Source organism: Phyllobates terribilis, unplaced genomic scaffold, assembly GCF_046119375.1.
Source record: "Phyllobates terribilis strain yellow unplaced genomic scaffold, ASM4611937v1 Scaffold_5__5_contigs__length_657084704, whole genome shotgun sequence".
In the NCBI taxonomy this organism is placed as follows: domain Eukaryota; kingdom Metazoa; phylum Chordata; class Amphibia; order Anura; family Dendrobatidae; genus Phyllobates; species Phyllobates terribilis.
In genome coordinates, this window is record NW_027362765.1 from 51521342 (window position 1) to 51542234 (window position 20893).

Genomic DNA, 20893 nt, shown 5'->3' on the forward strand with positions numbered 1-20893 from the left:
AAGAGTTCCAAAGCATTGTTAAACATCAGCGGAATTCCGAGAACAATGGAAGAGTTCCAAAGCATTTTTAAAGTACAGGGAATTCCGTGAACAATGAATGAGTTCCAAAGCATTGTTAAACATCAGCGGAATTCCGAGAACAATGGAAGGGTTCCAGAGCAATTTTAAACTTCAGCAGAATTCAGAGAACAATGGAAGAGTTCCAAAGCATTGTTAAACTTCAGCGGAATTCCGAGAACAATGGAAGAGTTCCAAAGCATTGTTAAACATCAGTGGAATTCCAAGAACAATGGAAGAGCTCCAAAGCATTTTTAAACTTCAGCAGAATTCCGAGAGCAATGGAAGAGTTGCAAAGAATTGTTAAACATCAGCAGAATTCCGAGAACAATGCAAGAGTTCCAAAGCATTTTTAAACTTCAGTGGAATTCCTTGAACAATGGATGAGTTCCAAAGCATAGCTAAACATCAGCAGAATTCCGAGAGCAATGGAAGAGTTACAAAGCAATTTTAAACTTCAGCAGAATTCCGAGAACAGTGGAAGAGTTCCAAAGCACTGTTAAACATCAGCGGATTTCCGAGAGCAATGGAAGATTTCCAAAGCATTTTTAAACTTCAGTGAAATTCTGAGACTAATGGAAGAGTTCCAAAGCGTTTTTCAACTTCAGCAGGATTCCGAGAACAATGGAAAAGTTCCAAAGCATTGTTAAACTTCAGCGGAATTCCGAGAACAATGGAAGAGTTCCAAAGCATTTTTAAACTTCAGCGGAATTCCGTGAACAATGGAAGAGTTCCAAAGCATTGTTAAACATCAGCGAAACTCCGAGAACAATGGAAGAGTTCCAAAGCATTTTAAAACTTCAGCAGAATTCCGAGAACAATGGAAGCGTTCCAATGCATTGTTAAACATCAGCAGAATTCCGAGAACAATGGAAGAGTTCCAAAGCATTTTTAAACTTCAGCGGAATTCCTTGAACAATGGATGAGTTCCAAAGCATGGCTAAACATCAGCAGAATTCCGAGAGCAATGGAAGAGTTAAAAAGCAATTTTAAACTTCAGCAGAATTCCTAGAACAATGGAAGAGTTCCAAAGCACTGTTAAACTTCAGCGGAATTCCGTGTACAATGGAAGAGTTCCAAAGCATTTTTAAACTGCAGCAGAATTCCGAGAACAATGGAAGAGTTCCAAAGCATTGAAAAACATCAGTGGATTTCCGAGAACAATGGAAGAGTTCCAAAGCATTGTTAAACATCAGCGGAATTCCGAGAACAATGGAAGAGTTCCAAAGCATTTTTAAACTTCAGCAGAATTCCGTGAACAATCGATGAGTTCCAAAGCATTGTTAAACATCAGCGGAATTCCGAGAACAATGGAAGAGTTCCTAAGCAACTTTAAACTTCAGCAGAATTTAGAGAACAATGGAAGAGTTCCAAAGCACGTTTAAACTCCAGCGGAATTCCGAGAACAATGGAAGAGTTCCAAAGCGTTTTTAAACTGCAGCAGAATTCCCAGAACAATGGAAGAGTTCCAAAGCATTGAAAAACATCAGCGGATTTCCGAGAACAATGGAAGAGTTCCAAAGCATTGTTAAACATCAGCGGAATTCCGAGAACAATGGAAGAGTTCCAAAGCATTTTTAAACTTCAGCGGAATTCCGTGAACAATCGATGAGTTCCAAAGCATTGTTAAACATCAGCGGAATTCCGAGAACAATGGAAGAGTTCCAAAGCATTTTTAAACTTCAGCGGAATTCCGTGAACAATCGATGAGTTCCAAAGCATTGTTAAACATCAGCGGAATTCCGAGAACAATGGAAGAGTTCCTAAGAAACTTTAAACTTCAGCAGAATTTAGAGAACAATGGAAGAGTTCCAAAGCACGTTTAAACTCCAGCGGAATTCCGAGAACAATGGAAGAGTTCCAAAGTGTTTTTAAACTTCAGCAGAATTCCGAGAACAATGGAAGAGTTCCAAAGCATTTTTAAACTTCAGCAGAATTCTGAGAATAATGGAAGAGTTCCAAAGCATTTTTCAACTTCAGCAGGATTCCGAGAACAATGGAAGAGTTCCAAAGCATTGTTAAACTTCAGCGGAATTCTGAGAACAATGGAAGAGTTCCAAAGCATTTTTAAACTTCAGCGGAATTCCGTGAAGAATGGAAGAGTTCCAAAGCATTGTTAAACATCAGCGGAATTCCGAGAACAATGGAAGAGTTCCAAAGCATTTTTAAACTTCAGCAGAATTTCGAGAACAATGGAATAGTTCCAAAGCATTGTTAAACATCAGCGGATTTCCGAGAACAATGGAAGAGTTCCAAAGCATTTTTAAACTTCAGCAGAATTCCGAGAACAATGGAAGAGTTCCAAAGCATTTTTAAACTTCAGCGGAATTCTGATAACTTGGAAGACTACCAAAGCATTTTTAAACATCAGCGGAATACCGAGAACAATGGCAGAGTTCCAAAGCATTTTTAAATTTCGGCAGAATTACGAGAACAATGGAAGAGTTCCAAAGCATTTTTAAACTTCAGCAGAATTCCCAGAACAATGGAAGAGTTCCAAAGCATTGTTGTACATCAGCGTAATTTTGAGAACAATGGAAGAGTTCCAAAGCATTTTTAAACTTCAGCGAAATTCCGAGAACGATGGAAGAGTTCCAAAGCATTTTTAAACTTCAGCGGAATTCTGAGAACAAGGAAGAGTTCCAAAGCATTGTTAAACTTCAGCGGAATTCTGAGAAGAATGAAAGAGTTCCAAAGCATTTTTAAACTTCAGCAGAATTCCGTGAACAATGGAAGCGTTCCAAAGCATTGTTAAACATCAACGGAATTGCGAGAAAAATGTAAGAGTTCCAAAGCATTTTTAAACTTCAGCAGTATTTCCGAGAGCAATGGAAGAGTTCCAAAGCATTTTTGAACTTCAGCAGAATTCCGAGAACAATGAAAGAGTTCCAAAGCATTTTTAAACTTCAGAAGAATTCCGAGAACAATGGAAGAGTTCCAAATCATTGTTAAACATCAGCGGAATTCTGAGAACAATGGAAGAGTTCCAAAGCAATGTTAAACATCAGCGTAATTCCGAGAAGAATGGAAGATTTCCAAAGCATTGTTAAACATCAGCGGAATTCTGAGAACAATGGAAGATTTCCAAAGCATTGTTAAACTTTAGCGGAATTCTGAGAACAATGGAAGAGTTCCAAAGCATTTTTAAACTTCAGCAGTATTCCGTGAACAATGGAAGAGCTCCAAAGCATTGTTAAACATCAGCGGAATTCTGAGAACAATGGAAGAGTTCCAAAGCATTTTTAAACTTCAGCAGAATTCCGAGAAGAATGGAAGATTTCCAAAGCATTGTTAAACATCAGCGGAATTCTGAGAACAATGGAAGATTTCCAAAGCATTGTTAAACTTTAGCGTAATTCTGAGAACAATGGAAGAGTTCCAAAGCATTTTTAAACATCAGCGGAATTCCGAGAACAATGGAAGAGTTCCAAAGCATTGTTAAACATTAGCGGAATTCTGAGAACAATGGAAGAGTTCCAAAGCATTTTTAAACTTCAGCTTAATTCTGAGAACAATGGAAGAGTTCCGAAGCATTGTTAAACATCAGCGGAACTCCGAGAACAAAGGAAGAGTTCCAAAGCATTGTTAAACATCAGCGGAATTCCGAGAACAATGGAAGAGTTCCAAAGCATGGTTAAACATCAGCGGAATTTCGAGAACAATGGAAGAGTTCCAAAGCATTGTTAAATTTCAACAGAATTCCGAGAACAATGGAAGAGTTCCAAAGCACGATTAAACTTCAGCGGAATTCCGAGAACAATGGAAGAGTTCCAAAGCGTTTTTAAACTTCAGCAGAATTCCAAGAACAATGGTAGAGTTCGAAAGCATTTTTAAACTTCAGCAGAATTCCGAAAACAATGGAAGAGTTCCAAATCATTGTTAAACAACAGCGGAATTCTGAGAACAATGGAAGAGTTCCAAAGCATTGTTAAACATCAGCGGAATTCCGAGAACAATGGAAGAGTTCCAAAGCATTTTTAAACTACAGCGGAATTCCGAGAACAATGGAAGAGTTCCAAATCATTGTTAAACATCAGCGGAATTCTGAGAACAATGGAAGAGTTCCAAAGCATTGTTAAACATCAGCGTAATTCCGAGAAGAATGGAAGATTTCCAAAGCATTGTTAAACATCAGCGAAATTCTGAGAACAATGGAAGATTTCCAAAGCATTGTTAAACTTTAGCGGAATTCTGAGAACAATGGAAGAGTTCCAAAGCATTTTTAAACTTCAGCAGTATTCCGTGAACAATGGAAGAGCTCCAAAGCATTGTTAAACATCAGCGGAATTCTGAGAACAATGGAAGATTTCCAAAGCATTGTTAAACTTTAGCGGAATACTGAGAAGAATGGAAGAGTTCCAAAGCATTTTTAAACATCAGCGGAATTCCGAGAACAATGGAAGAGTTCCAAAGCATTGTTAAACATTAGCGGAATTCTGAGAACAATGGAAGAGTTTCAAAGCATTTTTAAACTTCAGCTTAATTCTGAGAACAATGGAAGAGTTCCGAAGCATTGTTAAACATCAGCGGAACTCCGAGAACAATGGAAGAGTTCCAAAGCATTGTTAAACATCAGCGGAATTCCGAGAACAATGGAAGAGTTCCAAAGCATGGTTAAACATCAGCGGAATTTCGAGAACAATGGAAGAGTTCCAAAGCATTGTTAAATTTCAACAGAATTCCGAGAACAATGGAAGAGTTCCAAAGCACGATTAAACTTCAGCGGAATTCCGAGAACAATGGAAGAGTTCCAAAGCGTTTTTAAACTTCAGCAGAATTCCAAGAACAATGGTAGAGTTCGAAAGCATTTTTAAACTTCAGCAGAATTCCGAAAACAATGGAAGAGTTCCAAATCATTGTTAAACATCAGCGGAATTCTGAGAACAATGGAAGAGTTCCAAAGCATTGTTAAACATCAGCGGAATTCCGAGAACAATGGAAGAGTTCCAAAGCATTTTTAAACTACAGCGGAATTCCGAGAACAATGGAAGAGTTCCAAATCATTGTTAAACATCAGCGGAATTCTGATAACAATGGAAGAGTTCCAAAGCATTGTTAAACATCAGCGTAATTCCGAGAAGAATGGAAGATTTCCAAAGCATTGTTAAACATTAGCGGAATTCTGAGAACAATGGAAGATTTCCAAAGCATTGTTAAACTTTAGCGGAATTCTGAGTACAATGGAAGAGTTCCAAAGCATTTTTAAACTTCAGCAGTATTCCGTGAACAATGGAAGAGCTCCAAAGCATTGTTAAACATCAGCGGAATTCTGAGAACAATGGAAGAGTTCCAAAGCATTTTTAAACTTCAGCAGAATTCCGAGAAGAATGGAAGATTTCCAAAGCATTGTTAAACATCAGCGGAATTCTGAGAACAATGGAAGATTTCCAAAGCATTGTTAAACTTTAGCGGAATTCTGAGAACAATGGAAGAGTTCCAAAGCATTTTTAAACATCAGCGGAATTCCGAGAACAATGGAAGAGTTCCAAAGCATTGTTAAACATTAGCGGAATTCTGAGAACAATGGAAGAGTTCCAAAGCATTTTTAAACTTCAGCTTAATTCTGAGAACAATGGAAGAGTTCCGAAGCATTGCTAAACATCAGCGGAACTCCGAGAACAATGGAAGAGTTCCAAAGCATTGTTAAACTTTAGCGGAATTCTGAGTACAATGGAAGAGTTAAAAAGCATTTTTAAACTTCAGCAGTATTCCGTGAACAATGGAAGAGCTCCAAAGCATTGTTAAACATCAGCGGAATTCTGAGAACAATGGAAGAGTTCCAAAGCATTTTTAAACTTCAGCAGAATTCCGAGAAGAATGGAAGATTTCCAAAGCATTGTTAAACATCAGCGGAATTCTGAGAACAATGGAAGATTTCCAAAGCATTGTCAAACTTTAGCGGAATTCTGAGAACAATGGAAGAGTTCCAAAGCATTTTTAAACATCAGCGGAATTCCGAGAACAATGGAAGAGTTCCAAAGCATTGTTAAACATTAGCGGAATTCTGAGAACAATGGAAGAGTTCCAAAGCATTTTTAAACTTCAGCTTAATTCTGAGAACAATGGAAGAGTTCCGAAGCATTGTTAAACATCAGCGGAACTCCGAGAACAATGGAAGAGTTCCAAAGCATTGTTAAACATCAGCGGAATTCCGAGAACAATGGAAGAGTTCCAAAGCATGGTTAAACATCAGCGGAATTTCGAGAACAATGGAAGAGTTCCAAAGCATTGTTAAATTTCAATAGAATTCCGAGAACAATGGAAGTGTTCCAAAGCACGATTAAACTTCAGCGGAATTCCGAGAACAATGGAAGAGTTCCAAAGCGTTTTTAAACTTCAGCAGAATTCCAAGAACAATGGTAGAGTTCAAAAGCATTTTTAAACTTCAGCAGAATTCCGAAAACAATGGAAGAGTTCCAAATCATTGTTAAACATCAGCGGAATTCTGAGAACAATGGAAGAGTTCCAAAGCATTGTTAAACATCAGCGGAATTCCGAGAACAATGGAAGAGTTCCAAAGCATTTTTAAACTACAGCGGAATTCCGAGAACAATGGAAGCGTTCCAAAGCATTGTTAAACATTAGCGAAATTCCAAGAACAATGGAAGAGTTCCAAAGCATTGTTAAACATCAGCGGAATTCTGAGAATAATGGAAGAGTTCCAAAGCATTTTTAAACTTCAGCGGAATTCCGTGAACAATGGATGAGTTCCAAAGCATTGTTAAACATCAGCGGAATTCCGAGAAAAATGGAAGAATTCCAAAGCAATTTGAAACTTCAGCAGAATTCCGAGAACAATGGAAGCGTTCCAAAGCATTTTTAAACTTCAGCAGAATTTAGAGGACAATGGAAGAGTTCCATAGCATTTTTAAACTTCAGCAGAATTCCGAGAACAAAGAAAGAGTTCCAAAGCACTGTTAAACATCAGCGGATTTCCGAGAACAATGGAAGAGTTCCAAAGCATTTTTAAACTTCAGTGGATTTCCGAGAACAATGGAAGAGTTCAAAAGCATTTTTAAACATCAGCGGAATTCCGAGACCAATGGAAGAGTTCCAAAGCATTTTTAAACTTCAGCAGAATTCCGAGAACAATGGAAGAGTTCCAAACATTTTTAAACTTCAGCAAAATTCCGTGAACAATGGAAAAGTTCCAAAGCATTGTTAAACATCAGCGGAATTCCGAGAACAATGGTCGAGTTCCAAAGCATTTTTGAACTTCAGCCGAATTCCGAGAACAATGGAAGAGGTCCAAAGCATTTTTAAACTTCAGAAGAATTCCCAGAACAATGGAAGAGGTCCAAAGCATTGTTAAACATCAGCGTAATTCCGAGAACAATCGAAGAGTTCCAAAGCATTTTTAAATTTCAGCGGAATTCTGAGAACAAGGAAGAGTTCCAAAGCATTTTTAAACTTCAGCGTAATTCTGAGAACAATGGAAGAGTTCCAAAGCATTCTTAAACTTCAGCAGAATTCCATGAACAATGTAAGAGTTCCAAATCATTTTTAAACATCAGCGGAATTCCGAGAACAATGAAAGAGTTCCAAATCATTTTTAAACTTCAGCAGAATTCCGAGAACAATGGAAGAGTTCCAAAGCATTTTTAAAGTTCCGCAGAATTCCGAGAACAATGGAAGAGTTCCATAACATTGTTAAACATCAGCGGAATTCCGAGAACAATGAAAGAGTTCCAAAGCATTGTTAAACATCAGCCGAATTCCGAGAACAATGGAAGAGTTCCAAAGCATTTTTAAACTTTAGAAGACTTCCAAGAAAAATGGAAGAGTTCCAAAGCATTTTTTAACTTCAGCGGAATTCTGAGAACAATGGAAGAGTTCCAAAGCATAGTTAAACATCAGCGGAATTCTGAGAACAATGGAAGAGTTCCAAAGCATTTTTAAACTTCAGCAGAATTCCGAGAACAATGGTAGAGTTCCAAAGCATTGTTAAACATCAATGGAAATCCGAGAACAATGGCAGTGTTCCAAAGCATTTTTAAACTTCACAGAATTCCGTGAACAATGGAAGAGTTCTAAAGCATTTTTAAACATCAGCAGAATTCCCAGAACGATGGACGAGTTCCAAAGCATTGCTAAATATCAGCGGAATTCCGAGAACAATAGAAGAGTTCCAAAGCATTTTTAAACTTTAGCACAATTCCGAGAACAATGGAAGAGTTCCAAAGCATTTTTAAACTTCAGTGGATTTCCGAGAACAATGGAAGAGTTACAAAGCATTTTTAAACATCACCAGAATTCCGAGAACAATGGAAGAGTTCAAAAGCATTTTTAAACATCAGCGGAATTCCGAGAACAATGGAAGAGTTCCAAAGCATTTTTAAGCTTCAGCAGAATTCCGAGAACAATGGAAGAGTTCCAAACATTTTTAAACTTCAGCAGAATTCCGTGAACAATGGAAGAGTTCCAAAGCATTGTTAAACATCAGCGGAATTCCGAGAACAATGGTCGAGTTCCAAAGCATTTTTGAACTTCAGCAGAATTCCGTGAACAATGGAAGAGGTCCAAATCATTTTTAAACTTCAGAAGAATTCCCAGAACAATGGAAGAGTTCCAAAGCATTGTTAAACATCAGCGTAATTCCGAGAACAATCGAAGAGTTCCAAAGCATTTTTAAACTTCAGCGGAATTCTGAGAACAAGGAAGAGTTCCAAAGCATTTTTAAACTTCAGCGGAATTCTGAGAACAATGGAAGAGTTCCAAAGCATTCTTAAACTTCAGCAGAATTCCATGAACAATGTAAGAGTTCCAAATCATTGTTAAACATCAGCGGAATTCCGAGAACAATGAAAGAGTTCCAAATCATTTTTAAACTTCAGCAGAATTCCGAGAACAATGGAAGAGTTCCAAAGCATTGCTAAAGATCAGCGGAATACCGAGAACAATGGAAGAGTTCCAAAGCATTTTTAAACTTCCGCGGAATTCCGAGAACAATGGAAGAGTTCCATAGCATTGTTAAACATCAGCGGAATTCCGAGAACAATGGAAGAGTTCCAAAGCATTGTTAAACATCAGCCGAATTCCGAGAACAATGGAAGAGTTCCAAAGCATTTTTAAACTTTAGAAGAATTCCAAGAAAAATGGAAGAGTTCCAAAGCATTTTTTAACTTCAGCGGAATTCTGAGAACAATGGAAGAGTTCCAAAGCATAGTTAAACATCAGCGGAATTCTGAGAACAATGGAAGAGTTCCAAAGCATTTTTAAACTTCAGCAGAATTCCGAGAACAATGGTAGAGTTCCAAAGCATTGTTAAACATCAATGGAAATCCGAGAACAATGGCAGTGTTCCAAAGCATTTTTAAACTTCACAGAATTCCGTGAACAATGGAAGAGTTCTAAAGCATTTTTAAACATCAGCAGAATTCCCAGAATGATGGACGAGTTCCAAAGCATTGCTAAATATCAGCGGAATTCCGAGAACAATAGAAGAGTTCCAAAGCATTTTTAAACTTTAGCAGAATTCCGAGAACAATGGAAGAGTTCCAAAGCATTTTTAAACTTCAGTGGATTTCCGAGAACAATGGAAGAGTTACAAAGCATTTTTAAACATCACCAGAATTCCGAGAACAATGGAAGAGTTCAAAAGCATTTTTAAACATCAGCGGAATTCCGAGAACAATGGAAGAGTTCCAAAGCATTTTTAAGCTTCAGCAGAATTCCGAGAACAATGGAAGAGTTGCAAACATTTTTAAACTTCAGCAGAATTCCGTGAACAATGGAAGAGTTCCAAAGCATTGTTAAACATCAGCGGAATTCCGAGAACAATGGTCGAGTTCCAAAGCATTTTTGAACTTCAGCAGAATTCCGTGAACAATGGAAGAGGTCCAAATCATTTTTAAACTTCAGAAGAATTCCCAGAACAATGGAAGAGTTCCAAAGCATTGTTAAACATCAGCGTAATTCCGAGAACAATCGAAGAGTTCCAAAGCATTTTTAAACTTCAGCGGAATTCTGAGAACAAGGAAGAGTTCCAAAGCATTTTTAAACTTCAGCGGAATTCTGAGAACAATGGAAGAGTTCCAAAGCATTCTTAAACTTCAGCAGAATTCCATGAACAATGTAAGAGTTCCAAATCATTGTTAAACATCAGCGGAATTCCGAGAACAATGAAAGAGTTCCAAATCATTTTTAAACTTCAGCAGAATTCCGAGAACAATGGAAGAGTTCCAAAGCATTGCTAAAGATCAGCGGAATACCGAGAACAATGGAAGAGTTCCAAAGCATTTTTAAACTTCCGCGGAATTCCGAGAACAATGGAAGAGTTCCAAAGCATTGTTAAACATCAGCCGAATTCCGAGAACAATGGAAGAGTTCCAAAGCATTTTTAAACTTTAGAAGAATTCCAAGAAAAATGGAAGAGTTCCAAAGCATTTTTTAACTTCAGCGGAATTCTGAGAACAATGGAAGAGTTCCAAAGCATTGTTAAACATCAGCGGAATTCTGAGAACAATGGAAGAGTTCCAAAGCATTTTTAAACTTCAGCAGAATTCCGAGAACAATGGTAGAGTTCCAAAGCATTGTTAAACATCAGCGGAAATCCGAGAACAATGGAAGAGTTTCAAAGCATTTTTAAACTTCAGCAGAATTCCGAGAACAATGGTAGAGTTCCAAAGCATTGTTAAACATCAACGGAAATCCGAGAACAATGGAAGAGTTCCAAAGCATTTTTAAACTTCACAGAATTCCGAGAACAATGGAAGAGTTCTAAAGCATTTTTAAACATCAGCAGAATTCCCAGAACGATGGACGAGTTCCAAAGCATTGCTAAATATAAGCGGAATTCCGAGAACAATAGAAGAGTTCCAAAGCATTTTTAAAACTTCAGCGGAATTCCGAGAACAATGGAAGAGTTCCAAAGCATTTTTAAACTTCAGTGGATTTCCGAGAACAATGGAAGAGTTACAAAGCATTTTTAAACATCACCAGAATTCCGAGAACAATGGAAGAGTTCAAAAGCATTTTTAAACATCAGCGGAATTCCGAGAACAATGGAAGAGTTCCAAAGCATTTTTAAACTTCAGCAGAATTCCGAGAATAATGGAAGAGTTCCAAACCTTTTAAAACTTCAGCAGAATTCCGTGAACAATGGAAGAGTTCCAAAGCATTGTTAAACATCAGCGGAATTCCGAGAACAATGGTCGAGTTCCAAAGCATTTTTGAACTTCAGCAGAATTCCGTGAACAATGGAAGAGGTCCAAATCATTTTTAAACTTCAGAAGAATTCCCAAAACAATGGAAGAGTTCCAAAGCATTGTTAAACATCAGCGTAATTCCGAGAACAATCGAAGAGTTCCAAAGCATTTTTAAACTTCAGCGGAATTCTGAGAACAAGGAAGTGTTCCAAAGCATTTTTAAACTTCAGCGAAATTCTGAGAACAATGGAAGAGTTCCAAAGCATTCTTAAACTTCAGCAGAATTCCATGAAGAATGTAAGAGTTCCAAATCATTGTTAAACATCAGCGGAATTCCGAGAACAATGAAAGAGTTCTAAATCATTTTTAAACTTCAGCAGAATTCCGAGAACAATGGAAGAGTTCCAAAGCATTGCTAAAGATCAGCGGAATACCGAGAACAATGGAAGAGTTCCAAAGCATTTTTAAACTTCCGCGAAATTCCGAGAACAATGGAAGAGTTCCAAAGCATTGTTAAACATCAGCCGAATTCCGAGAACAATGGAAGAGTTCCAAAGCATTTTTAAACTTTAGAAGAATTCCAAGAAAAATGGAAGAGTTCCAAAGCATTTTTTAACTTCAGCGGAATTCTGAGAACAATGGAAGAGTTCCAAAGCATTGTTAAACATCAGCGGAATTCTGAGAACAATGGAAGAGTTCCAAAGCATTTTTAAACTTCAGCAGAATTCCGAGAACAATGGTAGAGTTCCAAAGCATTGTTAAACATCAGCGGAAATCCGAGAACAATGGAAGAGTTCCAAAGCATTTTTAAACTTCAGCAGAATTCCGAGAACAATGGTAGAGTTCCAAAGCATTGTTAAACATCAACGGAAATCCGAGAACAATGGAAGAGTTCCAAAGCATTTTTAAACTTCACAGAATTCCGAGAACAATGGAAGAGTTCTAAAGCATTTTTAAACATCAGCAGAATTCCCAGAACGATGGACGAGTTCCAAAGCATTGCTAAATATAAGCGGAATTCCGAGAACAATAGAAGAGTTCCAAAGCATTTTTAAAACTTCAGCGGAATTCCGAGAACAATGGAAGAGTTCCAAAGCATTTTTAAACTTCAGTGGATTTCCGAGAACAATGGAAGAGTTACAAAGCATTTTTAAACATCACCAGAATTCCGAGAACAATGGAAGAGTTCAAAAGCATTTTTAAACATCAGCGGAATTCCGAGAACAATGGAAGAGTTCCAAAGCATTTTTAAACTTCAGCAGAATTCCGAGAACAATGGAAGAGTTCCAAACATTTTAAAACTTCAGCAGAATTCCGTGAACAATGGAAGAGTTCCAAAGCATTGTTAAACATCAGCAGAATTCCGAGAACAATGGTCGAGTTCCAAAGCATTTTTGAACTTCAGCAGAATTCCAAGAACAATGGAAGAGGTCGAAAGCATTTTTAAACTTCAGAAGAATTCCCAGAACAATGGAAGAGTTCCAAAGCATTGTTAAACATCAGCGTAATTCCGAGAACAATGGAAGAGTTCCAAAGCATTTTTAAACTTCAGCTTAATTCTGAGAACAATGGAAGAGTTCCGAAGCATTGTTAAACATCAGCGGAACTCCGAGAACAATGGAAGAGTTCCAAAGCATTGTTAAACATCAGCGGAATTCCGAAAACAATGGAAGAGTTCCAAAGCATGGTTAAACATCAGCGGAATTTCGAGAACAATGGAAGAGTTCCAAAGCATTGTTAAATTTCAACAGAATTCCGAGAACAATGGAAGAGTTCCAAAGCACGATTAAACTTCAGCGGAATTCCGAGAACAATGGAAGAGTTCCAAAGCGTTTTTAAACTTCAGCAGAATTCCAAGAACAATGGTAGAGTTCCAAAGCATTTTTAAACTTCAGCGAATTCCTTGAACAATGGATGAGTTCCAAAGCATAGTTAAACATCAGCAGAATTCCAAGAGCAATGGAAGAGTTCCAAAGCATTGTTAAACATCAGCGTAATTCCGAGAACAATCGAAGAGTTCCAAAGCATTTTTAAACTTCAGCGGAATTCTGAGAACAAGGAAGAGTTCCAAAGCATTTTTAAACTTCAGCGGAATTCTGAGAACAATGGAAGAGTTCCAAAGCATTCTTAAACTTCAGCAGAATTCCATGAACAATGTAAGAGTTCCAAATCATTGTTAAACATCAGCGGAATTCCGAGAACAATGAAAGAGTTCCAAATCATTTTTAAACTTCAGCAGAATTCCGAGAACAATGGAAGAGTTCCAAAGCATTGCTAAAGATCAGCGGAATACCGAGAACAATGGAAGAGTTCCAAAGCATTTTTAAACTTCCGCGGAATTCCGAGAACAATGGAAGAGTTCCAAAGCATTGTTAAACATCAGCCTAATTCCGAGAACAATGGAAGAGTTCCAAAGCATTTTTAAACTTTAGAAGAATTCCAAGAAAAATGGAAGAGTTCCAAAGCATTTTTTAACTTCAGCGGAATTCTGAGAACAATGGAAGAGTTCCAAAGCATTGTTAAACATCAGCGGAATTCTGAGAACAATGGAAGAGTTCCAAAGCATTTTTAAATTTCAGCAGAATTCCGAGAACAATGGTAGAGTTCCAAAGCATTGTTAAACATCAGCGGAAATCCGAGAACAATGGAAGAGTTCCAAAGCATTTTTAAACTTCACAGAATTCCGAGAACAATGGAAGAGTTCTAAAGCATTTTTAAACATCAGCAGAATTCCCAGAACGATGGACGAGTTCCAAAGCATTGCTAAATATAAGCGGAATTCCAAGAACAATGGAAGAGTTCCAAAGCATTTTTAAAACTTCAGCGGAATTCAGAGAACAATGGAAGAGTTCCAAAGCATTTTTAAACTTCAGTGGATTTCCGAGAACAATGGAAGAGTTACAAAGCATTTTTAAACATCACCAGAATTCCGAGAACAATGGAAGAGTTCAAAAGCATTTTTAAACATCAGCGGAATTCCGAGAACAATGGAAGAGTTCCAAAGCATTTTTAAACTTCAGCAGAATTCCGAGAACAATGGAAGAGTTACAAACATTTTAAAACTTCAGCAGAATTCCGTGAACAATGGAAGAGTTCCAAAGCATTGTTAAACATCAGCAGAATTCCGAGAACAATGGTCGAGTTCCAAAGCATTTTTGAACTTCAGCAGAATTCCAAGAACAATGGAAGAGGTCGAAAGCATTTTTAAACTTCAGAAGAATTCCCAGAACAATGGAAGAGTTCCAAAGCATTCTTAAACATTAGCGTAATTCCGAGAACAATGGAAGAGTTCCAAAGCATTTTTAAACTTCAGCTTAATTCTGAGAACAATGGAAGAGTTCCGAAGCATTTTTAAACATCAGCGGAATTCCGAGAACAATGGAAGAGTTTCAAAGCATTTTTAAACTTCAGCAGAATTCCGAGAACAATGGAAGAGTTCCAAACATTTTAAAACTTCAGCAGAATTCCGTGAACAATGGAAGAGTTCCAAAGCATTGTTAAACATCAGCAGAATTCCGAGAACAATGGTCGAGTTCCAAAGCATTTTTGAACATCAGCGGAATTCCGAGAACAATGGAAGAGTTCCAAAGCATTTTTAAACTTCAGCAGAATTCCGAGAACAATGGAAGAGTTCAAAAGCATTTTTAAACATCAGCGGAATTCCGAGAACAATGGAAGAGTTCCAAAGCATTTTTAAACTTCAGCAGAATTCCGAGAACAATGGAAGAGTTCCAAACATTTTAAAACTTCAGCAGAATTCCGTGAACAATGGAAGAGTTCCAAAGCATTGTTAAACATCAGCAGAATTCCGAGAACAATGGTCGAGTTCCAAAGCATTTTTGAACTTCAGCAGAATTCCAAGAACAATGGAAGAGGTCGAAAGCATTTTTAAACTTCAGAAGAATTCCCAGAACAATGGAAGAGTTCCAAAGCACTGTTAAACATTAGCGTAATTCCGAGAACAATGGAAGAGTTCCAAAGCATTTTTAAACTTCAGCTTAATTCTGAGAACAATGGAAGAGTTCCGAAGCATTGTTAAACTTCAGCGGAACTCCGAGAACAATGGAAGAGTTCCAAAGCATTGTTAAACATCAGCGGAATTCCGAGAACAATGGAAGAGTTCCAAAGCATGGTTAAACATCAGGGGAATTTCGAGAACAATGGAAGAGTTCCAAAGCATTGTTAAATTTCAACAGAATTCCGAGAACAATGGAAGAGTTCCAAAGCACGATTAAACTTCAGCGGAATTCCGAGAACAATGGAAGAGTTCCAAAGCGTTTTTAAACTTCAGCAGAATTCCAAGAACAATGGTAGAGTTCCAAAGCATTTTTAAACTTCAGCGAATTCCTTGAACAATGGATGAGTTCCAAAGCATAGTTAAACATTAGCAGAATTCCAAGAGCAATGGAAGAGTTACAAAGCAATTTTAAACTTCAGCAGAATTCCTAGAACAATGGAAGAGTTCCAAAGCATTTTTAAACTTCAGCGGAATTCCATGAACAATGGATGAGTTCCAAAGCATTGTTAAACATCAGCGGAATTCCGAGAACAATGGAAGAATTCCAAAGCAATTTGAAACTTCAGCAGAATTCAGAGAACAATGGAAGAGTTCCAAAGCACTGTTAAACTTCAGCGGAATTCCGAGAACAATGGAAGCATTCCAAAACATTTTTAAACTTCAGCAGAATTTCGAGAACAATGGAAGAGTTGCAAAGCATTTTTAAACTTCAGCCGAATTCCGAAAACAATGGAAGATTTCCAAAGCATTTTTAAACTTCAGCGGAATTCCGTGAACAATGGAAGAGTTCCAAAGTATTGTTAAACATCATCGGAATTCGGAGAACAATGGAAGAGTTCCATAGCATTTTTAAACTTCAGCAGAATTCCGACAACAAAGAAAGAGTTCCAAAGCACTGTTAAACATCAGCGAATTTCCGAGAACAATGGAAGAGTTCCAAAGCATTTTTAAACTTCAGTGGATTTCCGAGAACAATGGAAGAGTTCCAAAGCATTCTTAAACTTCAGCAGAATTCCGAGAACAATGGAGGAGTTCAAAACCATTTTTAAACATCAGCGGAATTCCGAGAACAATGGAAGAGTTCCAAAGCATTTTTAAACTTCAGCAGAATTCCGAGAACAATGGAAGAGTTTCAAACATTTTTAAACTTCAGCAGAATTCCGTGAACAATGGAAGAGTTCCAAAGCATTGTTAAACATCAGCGGAATTCCGAGAACAATGGTCGAGTTCCAAAGCATTTTTGAACTTCAGCAGAATTCCGAGAACAATGGAAGAGGTCCAAAGCATTTTTAAACTTCAGAAGAATTCCCAGAACAATGGAAGAGTTCCAAAGCATTGTTAAACCTCAGCGTAATTCCGAGAACAATCGAAGAGTTCCAAAGCATTTTTAAACTTCAGCGGAATTCGGAGAACAAGGAAGAGTTCCAAAGCATTTTTAAACTTCAGCCGTATTCTGAGAACAGTGGAAGAGTTCCAAAGCATTCTTAAACTTCAGCAGAATTCGATGAACAATGTAAGAGTTCCAAATCATTGTTAAACATCAGCGGAATTCCGAGAACAATGAAAGAGTTCCAAATCATTTTTAAACTTCAGCAGAATTCCGAGAACAATGGAAGAGTTCCAAAGCATTGCTAAAGATCAGCGCAATTCCGAAAACAATGGAAGAGTTCCAAAGCATTTTTAAACTTCCGCGGAATTCCGAGAACAATGGAAGAGTTCCATAGCATTGTTAAACATCAGCGGAATTCCGAGAACAATGGAAGAGTTCCAAAGCATTGTTAAACATCAGCCGATTTCCGAGAACAATGGAAGAGTTCCAAAGCATTTTTAAACTTTACAAGAATTCCAAGAAAAATGGAAGAGTTCCAAAGCATTTTTTAACTTCAGCGGAATTCTGAGAACAATGGAAGAGTTCCAAAGCATTGTTAAACATCAGCGGAATTCTGAGAACAATGAAAGAGTTCCAAAGCATTTTTAAACTTCAGCAGAATTCCGAGAACAATGGTAGAGTTCCAAAGCATTGTTAAACATCATCGGAAATCCGAGAACAATGGAAGAGTTCCAAAGCATTTTTAAACTTCACAGAATTCCGTTAACAATGGAAGAGTTCTAAAGCATTTTTAAACATCAGCAGAATTCCCAGAACGATGGACGAGTTTCAAAGCATTGCTAAATATCAGCGGAATTCCGAGAACAATAGAAGAGTTCCAAAGCATTTTTAAACTTCAGCGGAATTCCGAGAACAATGGAAAAGTTCCAAAGCTTTGCTAAATATCAGCGGAATTCTGAGAACAATGGAAGAGCTCCAAAGCCTTGATAAACATCAGCGGAATTCCGAGAACAATGGAAGAGTTCCAAAGCATTTTTAAACTTCAGCAGTAATCCGAGAACAATGATAGAGTTCCAAAGCATTGTTAAACAACAGCGGAATTCCGAGAACAATGGAAGAGTTCCAAAGCATTTTTAAACTACAGGGAATTACGTGAACAATGGATGAGTTCCAAAGCATTGTTAAACATCAGCGGAATTCCGAGAACAATGGAAGGGTTCCAGATCAATTATAAACTTCAGCAGAATTCAGAGAACAATGGAAGAGTTCCAAAGCATTTTTAAACATCAGCGGAATTCTGAGAACAATGGAAGAGTTCCAAAGCATTTTTAAACTCCAGCAGAATTCCGAGAACAATGGAAGAGTTCCAAATATTTTTAAACTTCAGCAGAATTCCATGAACAATGGAAGAATTCCAAAGCATTTTTAAACTTCAGCGGAATTCTGAAAAAATGGAAGAGTTCCAAAGCATTTTTAAACTTCAGCGGAATTCTGAGAACAAGGAAGAGTTCCAAAGCATTTTTAAACTTCAGCAGAATTCCGAGAACAATGGAAGAGTTCCAAACATTTTAAAACTTCAGCAGAATTCCGTGAACAGTGGAAGAGTTACAAAGCATTGTTAAACATCAGCAGAATTCCGAGAACAATGGTCGAGTTCCAAAGCATTTTTGAACTTCAGCAGAATTCCAAGAACAATGGAAGAGGTCGAAAGCATTTTTAAACTTCAGAAGAATTCCCAGAACAATGGAAGAGTTCCAAAGCATTGTTAAACATTAGCGTAATTCCGAGAACAATGGAAGAGTTCCAAAGCATTTTTAAACTTCAGCTTAATTCTGAGAACAATGGAAGAGTTCCGAAGCATTTTTAAACATCAGCGGAATTCCGAGAACAATGGAAGAGTTCCAAAGCATTTTTAAACTTCAGCAGAATTCCGAGAACAATGGAAGAGTTCCAAACATTTTAAAACTTCAGCAGAATTCCGTGAACAATGGAAGAGTTCCAAAGCATTGTTAAACATCAGCAGAATTCCGAGAACAATGGTCGAGTTCCAAAGCATTTTTGAACATCAGCGGAATTCCGAGAACAATGGAAGAGTTCCAAAGCATTTTTAAACTTCAGCAGAATTCCGAGAACAATGGAAGAGTTCAAAAGCATTTTTAAACATCAGCGGAATTCCGAGAACAATGGAAGAGTTCCAAAGCATTTTTAAACTTCAGCAGAATTCCGAGAGCAATGGAAGAGTTCCAAACATTTTAAAACTTCAGCAGAATTCCGTGAACAATGGAAGAGTTCCAAAGCATTGTTAAACATCAGCAGAATTCCGAGAACAATGGTCGAGTTCCAAAGCATTTTTGAACTTCAGCAGAATTCCAAGAACAATGGAAGAGGTCGAAAGCATTTTTAAACTTCAGAAGAATTCCCAGAACAATGGAAGAGTTCCAAAGCATTGTTAAACATTAGCGTAATTCCGAGAACAATGGAAGAGTTCCAAAGCATTTTTAAACTTCAGCTTAATTCTGAGAACAATGGAAGAGTTCCGAAGCATTGTTAAACATCAGCGGAACTCCGAGAACAATGGAAGAGTTCCAAAGCATTGTTAAACATCAGCGGAATTCCGAGAACAATGGAAGAGTTCCAAAGCATGGTTAAACATCAGCGGAATTTCGAGAACAATGGAAGAGTTCCAAAGCATTGTTAAATTTCAACAGAATTCCGAGAACAATGGAAGAGTTCCAAAGCACGATTAAACTTCAGCGGAATTCCGAGAACAATGGAAGAGTTCCAAAGCGTTTTTAAACTTCAGCAGAATTCCAAGAACAATGGTAGAGTTCCAAAGCATTTTTAAACTTCAGCGAATTCCTTGAACAATGGATGAGTTCCAAAGCATAGTTAAACATTAGCAGAATTCCAAGAGCAATGGAAGAGTTACAAAGCAATTTTAAACTTCAGCAGAATTCCTAGAACAATGGAAGAGTTCCAAAGCATTTTTAAACTTCAGCGGAATTCCATGAACAATGGATGAGTTCCAAAGCATTGTTAAACATCAGCGGAATTCCGAGAACAATGGAAGAATTCCAAAGCAATTTGAAACTTCAGCAGAATTCAGAGAACAATGGAAGAGTTCCAAAGCACTGTTAAACTTCAGCGGAATTCCGAGAACAATGGAAGCATTCCAAAACATTTTTAAACTTCAGCAGAATTTCGAGAACAATGGAAGAGTTGCAAAGCATTTTTAAACTTCAGCCGAATTCCGAAAACAATGGAAGATTTCCAAAGCATTTTTAAACTTCAGCGGAATTCCGTGAACAATGGAAGAGTTCCAAAGTATTGTTAAACATCATCGGAATTCGGAGAACAATGGAAGAGTTCCATAGCATTTTTAAACTTCAGCAGAATTCCGACAACAAAGAAAGAGTTCCAAAGCACTGTTAAACATCAGCGAATTTCCGAGAACAATGGAAGAGTTCCAAAGCATTTTTAAACTTCAGTGGATTTCCGAGAACAATGGAAGAGTTCCAAAGCATTCTTAAACTTCAGCAGAATTCCGAGAACAATGGAGGAGTTCAAAACCATTTTTAAACATCAGCGGAATTCCGAGAACAATGGAAGAGTTCCAAAGCATTTTTAAACTTCAGCAGAATTCCGAGAACAATGGAAGAGTTTCAAACATTTTTAAACTTCAGCAGAATTCCGTGAACAATGGAAGAGTTCCAAAGCATTGTTAAACATCAGCGGAATTCCGAGAACAATGGTCGAGTTCCAAAGCATTTTTGAACTTCAGCAGAATTCCGAGAACAATGGAAGAGGTCCAAAGCATTTTTAAACTTCAGAAGAATTCCCAGAACAATGGAAGAGTTCCAAAGCATTGTTAAACCTCAGCGTAATTCCGAGAACAATCGAAGAGTTCCAAAGCATTTTTAAACTTCAGCGGAATTCGGAGAACAAGGAAGAGTTCCAAAGCATTTTTAAACTTCAGCGGTATTCTGAGAACAGTGGAAGAGTTCCAAAGCATTCTTAAACTTCAGCAGAATTCGATGAACAATGTAAGAGTTCCAAATCATTGTTAAACATCAGCGGAATTCCGAGAACAATGAAAGAGTTCCAAATCATTTTTAAACTTCAGCAGAATTCCGAGAACAATGGAAGAGTTCCAAAGCATTGCTAAAGATCAGCGCAATTCCGAAAACAATGGAAGAGTTCCAAAGCATTTTTAAACTTCCGCGGAATTCCGAGAACAATGGAAGAGTTCCATAGCATTGTTAAACATCAGCGGAATTCCGAGAACAATGGAAGAGTTCCAAAGCATTGTTAAACATCAGCCGATTTCCGAGAACAATGGAA